This window comes from Suncus etruscus, chromosome 9 (assembly GCF_024139225.1).
Source record: "Suncus etruscus isolate mSunEtr1 chromosome 9, mSunEtr1.pri.cur, whole genome shotgun sequence".
NCBI lineage: Eukaryota > Metazoa > Chordata > Mammalia > Eulipotyphla > Soricidae > Suncus > Suncus etruscus.
Genome location: NC_064856.1, coordinates 47657198 through 47676047, shown reverse-complemented (window position 1 = coordinate 47676047; position 18850 = coordinate 47657198). Strand labels below are relative to the sequence as shown.

Genomic DNA, 18850 nt, shown 5'->3' with positions numbered 1-18850 from the left:
ATGTCTTCTCTAGATCAGGGGTGAATGGAGAATGCCCATTCTTCTGAGGCCTGTGCCAGGTCTTTATGTCAATGTTCAGGGTGTAAGGTCTCATTGCACTACAAGATTTGTGTGTTCCCATCTCTATTAGATAAGAACTTATTGGTATGTATAGTATTTTCCCATTTTAGTGTGCCTAAGCAAACAAGAAATAAAGCCACGTAGTGCTATCAGATATATGGGGGCGTAATAACATTTCCAACAATACCCATGACTTGGTTCAAACATAAGCATTAAACTGAGGGATTCTTTCACACCAAATTCCATATTGAGCAGTTTACAAAGAAAAGATAAAAAATATGGGGGGGGGGGGGAGAATCGTCACTGTATAAGAAAATATTCAGCAAAAATTATAGCCGTCAAAGAAAACACCCATAAAATGTTGAAAAGACGTAAGTGTCCTTTTTATGCCTTTTAAAATAGTTGGGTGGGTGTTAACTCCAGGGCACCACTTTGGTCTGTGACTTAAGACTCTACAGAACTTAAGTTAGAAAGGGTAAATGAGGAGTAATGATGATAGGAGTTAAGGAAGTTAAAGAGAAATATGATCTTATGAAGGGGCATGCAAAAGGGCAGAGTACAAAATGGACATTCTGCGTACATAAAAATATAATTCAATGATAGTGAGTACTTTGAAAATATAGACTGGGCAGAGATTACCAGTGACTTCAAGAAGCTGGGAGGCCAGAAGTTCAGAGCCCCACCCAGACCCTCCCTAAGGAGCTGAATGGATAATGGGGGAAAGCCTAGAGTACCTTCAAGCTCCACCAAGGGGCCCAACTCACCGGCTTGCCCAGGCATGTGGCCCGGGGAAGCCCTGGAGATCTGGAGCAAGGCGGTAGAGGGGTGCTGGGGTTACCCAAGTCCTGCACCCCCACTAGGCCTGGTTAGGAAGGCCTCCGGCATGGCGGGGGCCTGCCGAACCCCATACTGCTAGACTCCCGGCTCCCAGGAAGGAGAGATCCTTCAAGAAGCTGGGATTATTGTTAAATTTTCATAATAATTAATTTCACTTTTTCAAGATCCATGGCAGTGGTATTGTGTTGAACAACTATCACCATGACTTGGTTTCAGAATATTTTCATCACTCCAAAAGGAAATCTTGAACTTAATTTGCACTCTCTCCAATTCCTTTCCTACTCAAGTCCCTAGCAGGCTCTATCTACTTTCTATATTGATGGATTTGCTGATTCTAGAAATTAAACACACACATATATTATATATACAGATATATATATATATATATAATCTGTAACTGGTGTACAGATTGTTGTCTGACTTCATTAAGTTGAAATAATGTTTTCAAGATTCATTCTTTACCATGTATCCAGGAATTCGTTCTTTTTCTTTTTTCTCCTTTTCTTTTTCTTTCTCTGGGGTGTGGGTGCACCTGGTGATGCTCAGGACTTATTCCTGGCTTGCATTCAGGAATCACTTCTGGCAGTGCTCAGGAATCATCTGGGATGTCACAGATTGAACCTGCATTGGTCATGTACAAGGCAAGCACTTTACCCACTGTACTATATCTCCAGCCCCGTTTTATTATTTTCAGAACTAAATATTATTCCAATATACTGACATACCACATTTTGTTTATTCATTCATTCACTGATAACATTTAGGTTGTTTCCAACTTTTTGACCAATGAATAGTATGTCCATGAATTTTGTATTACATGAATACCTGCTTTGTCTTATATATGTATAAATTGAGATGCTATATTTAACTTGATAAAGAACCACCTGACTTTCCACAGCAGCTGAACCATTTTCTAGCTCCTCTTCATTTTTATTCACACTTACTATTTTTCCTTTAAAAAAATCCATCATGACATATTTTAAATGATGTGTCATTATATGTTTAATTAGCATCTTAATGATTATTGAGATATGGAAGAAATTTTCATGTACTTTTTTGTTTTTATGTCATACTTGGTCATGCTCAGGGCTGATGCTTTGCTCTTCATTCAGAAATAACTGCCACCAGGACTTGGGAAACCATATGGGCTGCTGAGATTCAAGTTCAGGTCAGCTATGTACAAGGCAAGTGCTCATCCACTTACACTATCTCTTTGGCTCCTTCATATGATATCCTTTTAGAAGAAATGTCTGTTTTGTGCATTTTACTTTGTTTGTTTTTCTATTGCTGAGTTACAAGAATTATCTTAGAAGCTAAATGCCTGCTCCAGAGACAGGTGGGGATATGTGGGTGAGAGGGAAACTAGGGACATCAGCGGGAAAAGTGCACTGGTGAAGGGTGTTGTACATTCTATGACTAAAACTCAATTATGAACAATTTTTTTTGTGTTTTTTTTTGGGGGGGGGCCACACCCATTTAATGCTCAGGAGTTACTTCTGGTTAAGCGCTCAGAAATCGCCCCTGGCTTGGGGGGACCATATGGGACGCCGGGGGATCGAACCACGGTCCGTTCCTTGGCTAGAGTTTGCAAGGCAGACACCTTACCTCTAGCACAACCTCACCGGCCCCCAATTATGAACAATTTTGTAACCATGAGGCTTAAGTAAAGTAATTATTAAATTAATAAAAAAATTCTCTTATTCTGGGTACTGTATCTTTAGATATAATATTTGAAAATATTTTCTCTCATTTTGTGAGTTGCTCTTTCTTTTCTTTTCCTTTTTCTCTGTTGGGCCATACCTACCAGTACTCAGGACTTACTCTATGCTCCGTACCTGGAAGTGCTTAAAGAACCATATAAAGTACTAGAGACCAAACTGGGGTTAGTACTTGGGCAAGTGCCCAAACCAGTGTACTAGCTCTCCAGTTCTCCATTGTCTCTTCAGTTTCTTTTTTTGTTTGTTTGTTTGGTTTTTGGGTCACATCCGGCAGTGCTCAGGGGTTACTCCTGGCTCTATGCTCAGAAATAACTTCTGGCAGGCTCGGGGGACCATATGGGATGTTGGGATTCGTACCAATGACCTTCTGCATGAAAGGCAAACGTCTTACCTGCATGTTATCTCTCCAGCTCCAGTCTCTTCACTTTCTTAATAGTACATTTTGACGCTCAAAAGTTTTTCATTTTGATGAAATCCAGCTAATTTTTTCTTTAATTGTTTGTACTGATAAATCATTGTCAAAAAAGTTATGAAAAATTTCACCTGCATTTTCTTAAAAGAGTTTTATAGTTTTAGCTATTACATTTAAATCTTTTATCTATCTTTTTGTTTTGTTTTTTGGGGGCCACACCCAGCAGCGAGGGGTTACTCCTGGTTCTGTGCTCAGAAATCACTCCTGGCAGGCATGGGGGACCATATGGGATGCTGGGATTCTAACCACTGTTGGTCCTGGGTTGGCTGCTTGCAAGGCAAATGCCCTACCACTGTGCTATCTCTCCGGCCCTTTTATCTATCTTGAGTTAAATTTTTTTATTGACTCACCATGCGACACAGAGTTAAAAAGTTGTTGATTGGGGGCCGGGCGGTGGCGCTAAAGGTAAGGTGCCTGCCTTGCCTGCGCTAGCCTCGGACGGACCGCGGTTCGATTCCCCCGGCGTCCCATATGGTCCCCCAAGCCAGGAGCGACTTCTGAGCGCATAGCCAGGAGTAACCCCTGAGCATTACCGGGTGTGGCCCAAAAACCAAAAAAAAAAAAAAGAAAAAAGAAAAAAGTTGTTGATTGTTGAGTTCCTTCATACAATGCTCCAACATCCATCTCTTCACCAGTATTCATTTTCTGTCACCAATTTCCCCAGTTTTTGTCCCCCAAACCCACAGCCTGCCTCTATGGAAAATACTTTTAGTTTCTCAATCTCTCTCTCTTTTTCTTTTAGGCACCTTGATTTTGCAATATTGACTGTTACTGAAAAGGTGTCATGCATATCACTTTATCTCCTTTCAGCATCCAGTTCTTGTCCAGAATGATCATTTCCAACTATTATTTTTATGTTGATCCCTTTTTTGTCCTAGTTGCATCCCCATTTATATTGTCATTGCATATGATTCTCATATATATTTCTATATCCTGCATTAGATATTTTTATATATTTCTACTTTTTATATATGATATATATGATATAAAATGAGCATTCAGAGAGCCAAGAAGATGGCCAAGTTGATGTATGAGTCTGTTTTTGTGTGTGAAGCCAGACATCTGTGTCTGTTGAATTCTACTCTGGTCCTCTCCAAGAGGAGATTGCTTTTTACCAAACTTAAAGATAAAGTTTCAGGGGCGTTTTTGCTGAGGCATCAGTTGAATATTACCCTGGGATTGCTGTGGATAAAGCAAAAGATTCCAGCCACGATTTTGTAATCTAAATGCAGGATGACACTGGTTCAGTGCCTTCTTTGGTACTAGCTTCACAGACTGGGATGATACCTTCAATTTCAATGTCTCCTTATAAGACCATTTTAAGTGGGTAAATCAGGAACCTGAGATTTCCAAAGAATCTCAGTACATGGACAATAGTTCCAAGTTGGATCTGGGCTTCAATGAAGGTCAGACCATGGACTTGAGTATTGGAAACATTATAAACAAGAAAAGAGGTGATGCTAAACCTGAGTCTGCAGGAACTGAGAGCCTGAACTTATTTCCATCTCCACCTGAAAGCAAAGTCATTATCCCCCATCACCACTTCATTTCCCAGCCAGCAATCATGTCACTCTATCACCCATTCCAAAATCTAATCATGGAAATAAAGATGTGGATATCATTTTATATTTGGATTGCCCTGCTCCTGTCACAACACCAACACCAGCTCCAATTTCTGGAAGCATGACTTGTGGGGAGATTTTTAACACTGCATCCACTCTGTTCCAAACCAGACTCCACAGCTGACCAACTAGGTCCAGTTCTGAACAACAATGAGGAACATTTAGGACAAACTTGAAGAGGTAAAAAGGAAGACTTTGAGGGCACCAATCTGTAAGGGAAGTTAGGCACCTCTTCCCTCCCTAGAACCACAACAACCAGACAATCTTATAAATGAGTTCCAGATCAATTATAACCCTCTTCTTTGTTCTTACCTGCTGCCTTAATTACTCAAAGCCTAGAAAAATCATATCGCCTATTCCTGATGTTCGCAAACTGTGGCTGAATACAGGGTTTGAAGACTAGGGTCTCTTCAAAGGGGAAACAACCACTGGCCTCTGTAGCAAACCTTTTTCCGTCTATCAAATTCTCTGACTTGTTTCAATATATTTCATGACCTATTTGTACATCTTGGTGATGCTCTCTTCAACTATTTTAAGAGAGGCAGATGAAAATCTTGAAGATTCCTTCTCCCCAATATAGGACACTAACAGTGGGCAAAGTGACCTCAATAAAGGGGTGAAACAAGGCCTGCTCCAGGCTCTGCTGGAACTTCTGCAGGTTGTTTTTCTGTGTGCATCAGGGCAACTTCATTGCCCTCATGTATTTACGTGTCTCTTTGCCAAGAGGATCGTGCTGGTGGCATCTACACTATTTTGTTTTTTTGTTGACTAGTGCAGCTTTTCTGATAGAGGGTGTCTCCTGGAAGGAGATTCTTGGAAGAAGAATCTCCTGAAGGAGATTCAAGAGAGCTATGCTTCTGAGCTATGTTCTAGAGAAATGATTACTTTCTTGCCCCTGCATCCAGTGACTATGTTTGAAACACAGCTTGAGTGACTATTGGGTCCATTCTTCGACCTAAGTTGAAAGGCTTCTAGTTTTTAACCTTCTCTGTATAGCAGAGAGGTTGAAGTCACTGAAATCTGGTTTATTCCCATGTTTCCTTACTGCCTGAGTATCTAGACTCTTTTCATGCACATTTGATTTTTTCAGTTCACTGAGCTCTTTAATGGAAAACTGCTAGTACCTATATACTTATTTCTGAAGGAAGTGGGAGAGTTCCAGCTTTAGCTGTGAGAGGTTTTGCCAAAGCAACATCTTTGATACTCATCACCAGGTAATCTAAAAGCAAGTTATTCTCCTTCTGCTTTCCTTGTCCTATACACTATTCCTTTTGTTGTTGTTGTTATTTGCTTGTTTGGAAGCCACACCCGGTGGTGCTAATCACTCCTGGCAGGCTTAGAAGATCATATGGGATGCTGGGGATCAAGCTGTGGTCAGCCATGTGCAAGGCAAATGCCCTACCTACTGTTGCTATTGCTCTGGCTCCTACCCATTCATTTTACAATGTTGTAAAGACTTCCTTTTCATAGGTGAATGAGTTCTATCAATGTTATTTGTTAGTGGACAGTTTTAAGAATGAGATGGAAGGACTTGATTTAGATGTGGACATCCTGCTGAAGGAAGCCCCTAATTTCTAAATATATTTTCTCTCCTGGATTTCTTTCTTGACTTTTTTTAAGTTGGGGTTCAATTTTCTCATAGCCTTCCCTTCCAGGAAGCTCTATTATTAAAGAGCCATGGCAGGGCATTAAAAATTCCAACTGGGGGCCAGAGAGAGCATGGAGGTAAGGCATTTGCCTTTCATGCAGAAGGTCGGTGGTTCAAATCTCGGCATCCCATATGGACCCCTGCGCATGCCAGGAGAGCGATTTCTGAGCACAGAGCCAGGAGTAACCCCTGAGCACTGACGGGTGTGACCCAAAAAAAAAAAAAAAAAGAATTCCAACTGGAAACACTAAGAAGAAAGTTAGCTAGAATCACTAATGACTAATGATGGGAACTTATTTTTTCAATTTTCTTTCTTTCTTTTTCTTTCTTTCTTTCTTTCTTTCTTTCTTTCTTTCTTTCTTTCTTTCTTTCTTTCTTTCTTTCTTTCTTTCTTTCTTTCTTTCTTTCTTTCTTTCTTTCTTTCTTTCTTTCTTTCTCTTCCTTCCTTCCTTCCTTCCTTCCTTCCTTCCTTCCTTCCTTCCTTCCTTCCTTCCTTCCTTCCTTCCTTCCTTCCTTCCTTCCTTTCTTTCTTTTTCTTTTTTTTTTTTTTGTATTCTCAAGATGATCAGAGCCAGAGAGATAATAGAGTGGGTAGGGCACTTGTCTTCCATGCAGCTGACCCGGATTTTATCCCTGGTATTCTATGGTCCTCAGAGCCCTGCCAGGAGTGATCCCTGAGTATGGAGTCAGGAGCACTGCCAGGTATGGCAAAAAATAAATGAAAATGGTAATATAATATGTATCTGAATTACTTAAAATTAAAAATGATGTTTAAGATACATGTTTATAGGGGGCGGAACAATAGCATAGCAGGTAGTGTGTTTGCCTTGCATGCATCTGACCTGGATTTGATCCTCGGATCCCATATGGTCCCCTGAGCCCGCCAGGAGTAATTTCTGAGTATAGAGCCCTGAGCACCACTGGTGCATCCCCAAAATCAAACAAGAGAAAGATATATATAAGTATGCTGTGTTAATGCAATAATGCTAATTAAAAATATAAGAAAAAATTTCTATGAGCATTCATGTGGACATCTAGGGTTTTTTTCTTGCATCATTTATTGAAAAGTTTATCATCTCACTTTTTTTAATTTATTTAATTTGGTTGTTGGGTCACACCTGGCTGGTTACTCCTGACTCTGAGCTCAGAAATCGCTCCTGACAGACATGGTGGACCATATGGGATGCTGGGATTCGAACTACCATCCATCCTGAGTCAGCTGCATGCAAGGCAAATGCCCTACCGCTGTGCTACCTCTTTGGCCCCTATTTTTATTATTTTTATTAATGGAAAAATTATTATTTATCTTAGTTCAGGCAGCACAGTAACAATAGTATTAGTGTTGATGGTATTGATTAATGAAGGTAATTAAAATCACAGGTCTGGAATGGTTAGCAAGTTGAGGTCACTTGAGTTTGACCCCTGCATCATCCCAGGTGGCATTGCTGTTTGTGATTCACAACACGATGTGTTCATGATCTCTGGTGAACCACAACCAGCAATAAATGCCATACCCTGACCAGCATGGCAAACAAGTGTGTACAATACGTGGCCAGTGGATAGCAAAAGGCTAGGGAAGAGGAAGCAATTATTTTATTTTATTTTTTGGGGACCACACTCAGTTATGCTTAGGGCTTACTCCTGGAAAGGTCAGGGTATGAGATATTAGGGACTGAAACCTCGGTTGGCCGTGTGTAAGGCAAGTACATTACCCATATACTATCTTCTAGCCCTAGAAGGGCCCATTTGTAAAATTACTAAAAGCATGGGAAAACAGATTGTTCTCAGTGCATTAAAAGTGAGATGACAGGGCTGGAGAGATAGTACAGTGGTAGGGCATTTGCCTTGCACACAACCTATCCAGGACAGATGGTGGTTCAAATCCTGGCATCCCATATGGTCCCCCGTGTCTTCCAGGAGCAATTTCTGGGCACAGAGCCAGGAATAACCCCTGAACACTGCCAGGTGTGGCCCCAAAACAAACAACAACAAAAAAATCAACTGAAATATAGTGGTTGTTCTTTTTTTTAACCCCGTCCTACACAATTTAAATACAAGTTGTTTGGGGGTTGGGGATATTGTTCAGTGGCAGAACATTGCCATGCACATGTAAGGCCCTGAGTTTGATACCTAACACCATACACAAAACACGACACACAACCTATATTTATGTCCATATTAAAAATATATGTCTTGGAGACAGAGTGATAGCATAGTAGTAAGGCGTTTGCCTTGCAAGCTGCCAACCCGGAAAGGACCTGGGTTCAGTTCCTAGCATCCTATATGCACACTCCCAGCCTACCAGGAATAATTTCTGAATACAGAGCCAGGAGTAACCCCTAAGAGCTGCCCTGTATGGCCCCAAAACAAAAACAAAACATGTCTTGCCCACTGTGTAAGAAAAGTAAAATCTGTATGGCCCTCAAACAAAAACAAAACAAACAAATAAAAAAACATGTCTTGACCACTGTGTGAGAAAAGTAAAATCCTGGGTGTCAAGTTTCTCGAACTATTCTTTTATTTATTTTTTTCCCCAAATTGTAGTTAAGGTGAGCTCAAAGGCTGTGCAGATTCCTGAACTTTCTCTTAGGTGGGATCCTTCTGGGGAGCAGGCTGGGGGGGGGGCTTAAATTCTATAAAAAGGTTAAATGCTGCCACATCTGAGAATTAGCACATACAGAATCACGGTTACCATATAAAGACTTTTTAAACATTTGAACATTCGAATAACACAAACTGACACTGTGCCTGATTGTTTTCACTTCTGAGAGTCATGCTTTAAATATAAAAATGTCCATCTGAAAATTTTCCACTATCAGCTGATACAGTAGGATTGATATTATGGTATCTTCTACAAAAGAGACAAAGTAATTTTCATTGAGTCTTTTTCATGTTTTCTTCTTTGGTGTCTTAAATGCCAATGATGACAAAAACTTCTGGTTTTTCTTCATTGTAGACCTGTATTGCTGAGTATGTTATTGCCTTAACTTCAGTTCCCTGAGGATGCTTAGATAATGAAAATTCTTCTCCCCACCCGATTGACTGTAATTTGAAACTTTTGAACTATACTAACACTTTCACTTCCCGGGGTATGAAGAATCCATTGGCACTAAACTTATAAAGCCATTCATCCACCAAGTGAAAGAGATGAGATTGTAAGACATTTCCTTGGGTTTCTACTTCTACTGTCTGGAGGGGTTCCACATTCCCAGTACCTGTCATGTACCCAAACATGGCAATCGCACACTGCTCAAACGCTTCCTTCAAGGTGTTCCCCCAGGCATGTAACTGGACATTTGCTGTATGATCCAAATATTTCTATTTCTGGTTGACTGGAGAATACTTGACCTTAATCGCCTTTTGCTCTCCATTAAAATTATAATCTTGGACATCAACCACTTCCTGTGCCATGATTGCAATAAAGAACAACACCCACATTTGTGTTTTAAAATATTTTTGTTTATTTTGTTTTTGAGCCCAACCAGGGGTGAACTCTGAGCTCAGAGCTGGTGTTATCCCTAAGCACTGCTGAGTGTGGCACCAAACCAAAAACAAACCAAATATTATATTAATTTATATTATCATAGTATTCACTTATCAAAACTAAGATACCAACATGAACCTGTAACTATTAACTGAACTCTACACTTTATTCAAATATCAATATTGGGGGGGCCGGGTGGTGGCGCTGGAGGTAAGGTGCCTGCCTTGCCTGCGCTAGCCTAGGACGGACCGCGGTTCGATCCCCCGGCGTCCCATATGGTCCCCCAAGAAGCCAGGAGCAACTTCGGAGCGCATAGCCAGGTGTAACCCCTGAGTGTCACAGGGTGTGGCCCAAAAACCAAAAAAAAAAAAAAAAATATCAATATTGGGCCTGGGCCTCAAAAGATACAGTGGATAGCATGTTTGCTCTGCATGCACTGATCTGGGATCCTGTGACTGATCCTAGTATCCCATATGGTACCTAGAGCTCACCAGGAGTGATCCCTGAGAGCAAAGCCAGGAATAGGACTTGAGCACTGCTGGGTGTGGCTGAAAAACAAACCAAAAATATATATCTTAATTTTATTTTAAGGATGAATTAAGGACATTATATTTAATTGAGTTGTTGTTCTCTTTAGTCTCATGATCCATTCCAGTTTCTTAGTATTTTCTTATTCTTTGTGTCCTTAACAGTTTTGAGGAGTGCTGGATATATATTTATAGACTATTCCTTAATTTGGAAGTGTTTGTTATTTTTTTCATGCTTAGAAGATAGTAATAAGATAGAAGCAATAAGATAGAAGCAATAAAATAGAAACAAGGTGTCATTTTATTAAGTTTGAGAGAACTTAATATCCACAGAACACTGGCAATGTTAACATTAATATGTGACTAAAGTAGTTTTGCTACACTTTTCTACTACGAAGCTACTCCTTTTCTATGTCAACTTTTTGGAAGCAGTTACTATGTTTATCTACTACGTTTATCATTCATTTTTACAGTTGAGGAAAGTGTCTAAGGTCTAATTCCAAGGGATAGAGATTACAATATATAGTATTTGAAATTCTATATGGAAGAGTTATCTTCTAAGTAATATTTTATACTGTTAGAATCATGTATATTTGTTATATATATTATATATAATGTTATATATATATTAACTTCTCTTTGACATAGTCCCATACACATTTTTAATTTTTTACTGAGACCATTGTGAATTGCAAGTCTTTCATAGTTGTATTTCAGGCATATAGTGACAGTGAATTAGGACCATTCCCACCATTGGTGTTGACCTCCCTCCACCATCATTCCCAGCATGCATCCCGTATTTCCACCCATAGCTCTGGTCTACCAGTATAACAGTTCCATTTTGTGTTTAGCTTGTTATAGTTTGAATTTCTTTTTTTTTTTTTTTTTTGGTTTTTGGGCCACACCCGGTAACGCTCAGGGGTTACTCCTGGATATGTGCTCAGAAGTTGCTCCTGGCTTGGGGGACCATATGGGACACCGGGGGATCGAACCGCGGTCCGTCCAAGGCTAGCGCAGGCAAGGCAGGCACCTTACCTTTAGTGCCACCGCCCGGCCCCTAGTTTGAATTTCTTGATTCTATTGTCATTGACTTTGGCTTGAGCATTTAGTTCTGACCATTTTTCTTCCACTCAATGTACCTGAGACCACTGGACCCCTGGATCCCATCCACTTTTTTCTTTTCTTTTCTCAATTTGTAGGAGGACATAGAAATATGAGGCAAAACAAAATGATTCATCTTCCAAAGTTCTATGAAAAAGGCAAGAACCCTTAACTAGAAGATCTAAATAAAATTTTAAAAAGAGGGAGACAGATGTGGCATGCTCTGTTTAGTTTAGTTTTGTTTTTGCATAGGATCAGTAAATGTTGGGAAAATTATAAAGGAAATTCCCTTGGCCTAAGAGATACAGGGTGTCTCTATCCATGAATCATACTGTCATAAGACCAACTACAGGCTCCAGGCATATTAGTTGTCCAATCCCAAGGTCTTTCTTTATGGTCCTAGGAAAAGTTCAACTCAGTTGCAGTTATCATAGTCAGTCTCCTTTAGAGATCTTGGTTTTTGCACAGATCCTAGGACGAAGCCTGGGTTCCTTGGAGCGTCTTCTGATTTCATCGCACCATTAGGTGGCAAGGTAGGGAAACCTGCCCTTAGATCAAGTTATTGCTGTTTTCTTTTTTGTCAGGGTGTCATATGAACCTACCCTGGCTCAGTGATTAATCATGGCTCTGTGCTCAGGGATCAATTCTGGCAGACCTCAGGGAACTATATGGGAATCCAGGGATCGAAGCTTGGTCAGCAGCATGCAAGGAAAACACCTCCCTGCTGTGTGATTTCACTGGTCCCTCCAATATCTTTATAAAACATGGTTTTATATGTTATGTTTATATTTTTAGCTGCCTTAAGTGGAAAGACAAATTCCATTCTTATTCTTATGTCTTGACCAGATACAGGAATATAAATTAGGAAATAAGTACAATCAGAGATTTTGATAAGCACAAAGGACATATTAGACTTCAAAAGTTATTGTCAGACTGTGGCTAAGAGTATGGATTCTGGACCCACATTATGTGGGTTCAAATCCTGGCTTTCTACTTTACTAGTTATATATCCTTGGCTGCTTATGTAACCTTCTGGGTCTCAATTTTTCAGCTTACAGAGTAAAGTGTTTGATTCTGTCTCACTGGAATAAGAGACATGGATTAAATATATTGATAGATGTATTGTAAAGCATTTGAAACAAGATTGGTTCAGAGCAAGTGTTTACTAAATAGTATCTACTATTATCCTGTGTACTTGTTAAAAGTAACCATCAAATTTGTGTGAGTTCCAGGAATTCTAACAGAGTAAAAAATATCAGTTACATGAGTTTGTGGCCATAAAAACATATTAATTGGCTATGAAAAAATACAAGTTTCGGGCCTGGAGAGATAGCACAGCGGCGTTTGCCTTGCAAGCAGTCGATCCAGGACCAAAGGTGGTTGGTTCGAATCCCGGTGTCCCATATGGTCCCCCGTGCTTGCCAGGAGCTATTTCTGAGCAGACAGTCAGGAGTAACCCCTGAGCACCGCCAGGTGTGGCCCAAAAACCAAAAAAAAAAGGAAAAATACAAGTTTCAGGATATTTCTCCTAAAGATTCCTATATGAGAATCCTATATGAGGCTGTAAGATAGTGCAGAGGGTAGGGCACTTGCCAACCCAGGTTCAAGCCTCACACCCTACCTGGAATGATCTCTGAGCTCAGAACCAGGAGTAAGCCCTGAGCACCTCTAGTTATGACCCCTGAAAAAATATAATAATAATAATAATAATAATAATAATAATAATGATAATAATAATAAAGTAGAAGGAAAAACAAGAGTGCCTGGAGTAAGAAACCAGCCAGAATTTCTCAAGATGTTATCTTTACCATCCCTCTAAGTAACTAATAGTTTTATGCCAAAGCTCAGTTGAGTAAAATTCTGCTGCAGTATTTGAAATATAGCTGTACCTTTACTCTGGCTTAATTTAAAAATAAAGTTTATAGCTTCAAAATGAATCATCTGAGCCACTTGTCATTTGGGCTATTATTCATAAATATAAAGAGGCCAATTAGGAGATAATTGTAATAGTCCAAGCAAGAGGTGGTTGAAGTTTGAGCCAAAAAATTCACTATAGGATGAAAGAGTTTTGGCATAGAACCAACTTACAGCGAGAATCTATAAGGCTTGAATGATTCAATATTTAGTAACAAAGAAGAGGAAATTTAAAGGCCTAGAAATATGTGTGGAAAGATAGAAAGAACTTGGTAGTTGTTGTTTAAATCTTCCATTAATATAAATAAATCAATAAATCATACAGTCAAAAGAAAGGTATGTATAGTAATTGTTGCCATTTGGCCCAGAGAAATTCTGGCCATTGCATAATTCTGAAGAACTGTTCCTTTTATCACCAAGATATATAACACTACTTGTAATAATGTCTTTTTCCTTGAAGTTTATTATTATTACATTATTTCACTTAGTATTTACCTTATATGTTTTCTTCATCCTCTCAATATATCTGTGTTATTATCCTTTGAAGGTATTATTACAATTATAAAGTTACATTTTTAAAAATACAAACTGATGTTGACAAACACAGTCACCATGTTTGCACTGGGCCAGCTCCATAGACTTACTCTTTTCCCAAAAGACAAGTAAACCAAGCCATAAAAAATCATGGGTATAGGGGTCGGAGAGATAGCATGGAGGTAAGGTGTTTGCCTTGCATGCAGAAGGACGGTGGTTCGAATCCTGGCATCTCATATGGTCCTCCGAGCCTGCCAGGAGCGATTTCTGAGCATAGAGCCAGGAGTAACCCTTAAGTGCTGCCGGGTGTGACCCCCCCAAAAAAAATCATGGGTACGCAAGCCACACAAGATAAAGCTGGCAATCTCGGGAGAAGAGGCTGGCTAAGCTCCATCCTGCTAAAGCCATTTCTGCTGCATCCTTCACCCATAATCACTGCCATACCTGTGGCCTTGCCTCACCACTCCTCTACGATACTCTTCAGAGTCAGCAATCTGACCAAACTTTATATCTGCCAGTATTAGGGCTGATATCACCAGGGCTTTTATGGAGGAATTCAGGCCCCTTCCCCTGTCCCCTCCCCCTGTATCCTCCTTCTTCCAGGAGGCCTAGCAGCTGGGAACACCCCCCACAATATCAGCAATAGTGCTTTGAATTCCTGGACAACTTCATTTGTTTGATGCTGTCATCCTTATAGAAACACACCAATTTAGATGCCATTGTGTAATTGAGGGCATATAATGTTTGGAAACAAATGAAATAACAGAATGAATAGCTAACATCAAGAGCTTACTAAACCTTCTGCCATTATCTTAATGACTTCATTGAAGATACAATAATTTGCACAATTTGCTTGTTACTGTAATTCTTTCTTTTCTCTTTTTAAAAAATTTTCTTTCTGGGGCCGGAGAGATAGCATGGAGGTAAAATGTTTGCCTTGCATGCAGAAGGTCGGTGATTCAAATCCGGGCATCCCATATGGTCCCCTAAGCCTGCCAGGAGTGATTTCTGAGCATAGAGCCAGGAGTAACCCCTGAGTGCTGCCGGATGTGACCCAAAAACCAAAACAAAAAATTTTTTCTTTCTTCTCTTTCTTTTTCTTTTTCTTTCTATTCTTTTTAAAATAACTTTGCTCTCACATAGAAACAAATGTATTATGTGGTACAGTTTCTTTAAATAAAGTAAAAACTACAACTAGATCCCAATACTACATTAAATAATAATTCCTCAATTAAAAATTAAACAAGAAATTCACTCTATAATATAAAATAAAAATCCAATTTGAGAAACCCTTTTTTCTTTAATTTTTGGGCAACACCTGTCTGTTCTCAGGGCTTACTTCTGGCTCTGTAGTCAGGAATCATTCCTTGCAAGCATAAGGGATCTTATGCAGTGCCTGGGATTAAACCCAACTTCACAAAGATCAAAGCAAGAACTGTACTATCTTGTTGGTCCTTGCTTTCTTAGTTTTTTTTTTTCTTTTATTCCACTATCTTTCGATATGATTGTTTGACTCCTTTTCTATTTTCACTAGTATTTTGTAAATTAAACATTCTTATCCATTTTTATTTCAGTACATATTTTATATTATTATTGTGCATACTTGACCTAATATTGATAATGTGATGGCTTTTAGGGGTCTGGTCACCAGGTGTGACCCCCCCCAAACAAAGAAAAATGAATGACTATCTGTGGCTCATTGTAAGTATTGCATGAGATAAGATTATTTATCTATATTTTTTCAATGCCAGAGATAGAACTCAGGGTAAAGTAGCTCTACCACTGAAATATATGCTCAGTCCCCTAAGAATATTTTTTTCTTTTAGATTTTAGGGTCACATCCATTAGTGCTCAGGGGTGACTCCTCCCCATATAATTATTTTTGTTCTAATTTACCTTTTATTGAAGGGGGGGTCTACACATAGTAGTGCTTAGAGCTTATTCCTGATTTTGTGCTCAGGTATCATTCCTGTCAGTTGTCATAGAACCATATGTAATACTGCTGGGGATCAAATCTGGGCCAGCCTCATACAAGGCAAGCAAGTGCATTAATCCCTTTACCATCTCTCCAGTCCCCAATTTACTTTCAACCACTCCTTCATTAGATATCTTAAGAGATAGTTTTATTTAGCTCAATAACTACATATTGATTTCTTTGCCCATCTTTATTTACATCTCATAGTAATATTTTGTCTTGAATATATGATGTAATTTTATTTTTATTTTTGTTTTTTAATTAACATCTTTATTTAAACACCTTGATTACAAATATAATTGTAGTTGGGTTTCAGTCATGTATAGAACACCCCCCTTCACCGGTGCAACATTCCCACTACCAGTGCCCCAAATCTCCCTCCTCCCCACCCCACCCCCACCTGTACTCTAGATAGGCTTCCTACTTCCCTTATTCCCATACTTCATTCACATTGTTATGATAGTTGTCAGTGTAGTTATTTCTCTACTAGTAATTTAATTCACAGATAATAAAATTTACCTGTTAAAAAATGTACAAATTTTGGGGCCGGAGAGATAGCATGAAGGTAATGCGTTTGCCTTTCATGCAGAAGGACAGTGGTTCGAATCCCGGCATGCCATATGGTCCCCTGAGCCTGCCAGGATCGATTTCTGACCACAGAGCCAGGAGTAAGCCCTGAGCATTGCTGGGTGTGACCCCCCAAAAAACAAACAAACAAACAAAAATGTACAAATCTTGCTATCTATATAATAGCAAGTTGGTTATCAGACCATCCTGGGCTTGGTTCCCTAGAGTACTACTGGGAGTGATTCCTAAGTGCAGAGTCAGAAATAAGCTATGAGCATTACCTGGTGTGGCCCCAAATAAAACCAAATCCAAATAAAACAAGTTTGCATTGTTAAAAAAAAAAGTACAAATTGGGGCCAGAAGTATAATATTAAGTATAATATTAAAGCAGGTACCATCCATCCTACCAACCCCAGTTCAAATCTTAAGCACCAAATATGGTCACCCATGTCCTGCCAGGGGCCACTTCTGAGCACAGAGCCAGAAATGATCCATGAGTAGTATTTGTTGTGGTCAAACACCCATCACCACTAAAATTTAAAAAATATTTTCTTTTTTGTTTTATATATTGGGCCACAGTTGGTGGTGCTCAAGGCTTAATCTTGGATCTGCACTCAGGAATCATTCCTAACATGCTCAGTACCTTAGTTGTGTTGCTGGGAATGAAATCTGTTTAGCTGCATGCAAGGCAAGTTCCTACTAGCTGTACTTATTACTCTGGCCTTCCCCCTAAGGTTGTTTTCATTTGTTTGTTTTGTTTGTTTGTTTGTTTGTTTGTTTTGGATGGGGACATCCCTGGTGATATTCAGGGATTACTCCTGTCTCTGCACTCAGGAATCACTCTTGGTAGGTTCAGGGAACAAATCATATGGAATGCCACGAATTAAACCTGGGTCTGCTGCATGCAAAGCAAACACATTAACCACTGTACTATTGTTCCAGCCCCATCAAAAAAAATTTAGGGCCTGGAGAGATAGCACAGCGGCGTTTGCCTTGCAAGCAGCCGATCCAGGACCAAAGGTGGTTGGTTCGAATCCCGGTGTCCCATATGGTCCCCCGTGCCTGCCAGGAGCTATTTCTGAGCAGACAGCCAGGAGTAACCCCTGAGCAACGCCAGGTGTGACCCAAAAAACAAAACAAAACAAAATTTAAAGGTGTACAAGGGCCAGAGTGATAGTATTGCAGATAAGACACTTGTCTTGCATATGGCCTACCCTAATTCTAGACCCAGGATCACAAATGCAACCTCCCCCAAACCTATGAAGAGTGATACCTGAAGAGAGCCAGGAGAAAACCCCTAGTAACACGAGAGTGACTAAAAAATGAAAAAATTAAACTGTGTACAAGTCCTTTCTTTGTCTTTTGGGTACTTATAAAATTGTGCAACCACCACCACTATTTATTTACTTATAGTGCCAGGGATTGTATACTAGATCTCTTGCATGCAAGGCAAATGCTCTACCATTTAGGCATCTCTCAGGCCTCTCACATGCCAGACCTTGTGATGGTGATGGTTGACTTACAAAGGAGTAAGGGGCACACCTAGTGCTGCTCAAGAGAGACTCCAATTTTGGTGCTCTGGAGCCACTCCAGAAGTGCTTAGAGGGACATGCCATCTGGGAATGGAACACGGGTTTCCTGTGTGCAAAGCATATGTTTCAGCCTATTAAACTCTCTATGGCTGCAAGTAATTATATGCCCCAAGCTGTAATGAACAACTGAGTTCAGAGTAGAATGCTAAAGATTGTGGAGGTTTTTTTGCCTCTTTAATTGTTTGCTTATAGAGACCACACCCAGTGGTGCTAAGGGGTTACTCCCTGTGTGATGTTCATGGGACCATACAGTGCCAGGTATCAAACTTGCAAAGCACATCTTCAGCCCTATGTGCTATTTCCCTAGTTGTGTGATGGTTGATTTTATGTCTCCATTATCCTACCTGTGTCTGGGATGTTGTTTTGGAGGAGTAGAATCAGCAGATTGCCTCTCCTAATGTGGGTGGCCCACATCCAATCAGACCTGAAAAGAAAAAGAGACAGCTCCTCCCAGGAGTATAAAGGAGTAAGAAGAAACCCCTCTTGCCTGCCTGAACCTTTTCCTGCCTTCACACTCAGGCTGAAACATCAGCTTCTCTTGGGACTGGAACTTAAACCATCGTTCTCCTAGTTCTCAGGCCCCACACTTGCACTGAAACTAGACATTGGCTCTCACGGGGCTCCAGCTTGCCAACTGCAAATCTGGGGACTTGTCAGCTCCTATAATTGCATGAGCCAATTTCTAATAAATCTCTTTATATGTAAGTTTATGGAAAGAAAAAAATTCATACATAATATAAAAAGAAAAAATCTATAGATCTTATTGTATACGCAATCTCTACATAAATGTACCTTTAGT

The 18850-nt window shown here is 39.9% G+C and overlaps 2 pseudogenes; one reads left to right on the top strand and one right to left on the bottom strand.

Annotated features, from left to right (window-relative positions):
- The first annotated feature begins 4101 nt into the window (after window positions 1–4101).
- LOC126018419 (adaptin ear-binding coat-associated protein 1-like) lies at window positions 4102–4793 on the top strand (annotated as a pseudogene).
- Window positions 4794–9267: 4474 nt separating this feature from the next.
- LOC126018303 (protein archease-like) lies at window positions 9268–9768 on the bottom strand (annotated as a pseudogene).
- Between the last annotated feature and the right edge of the window lie 9082 nt (window positions 9769–18850).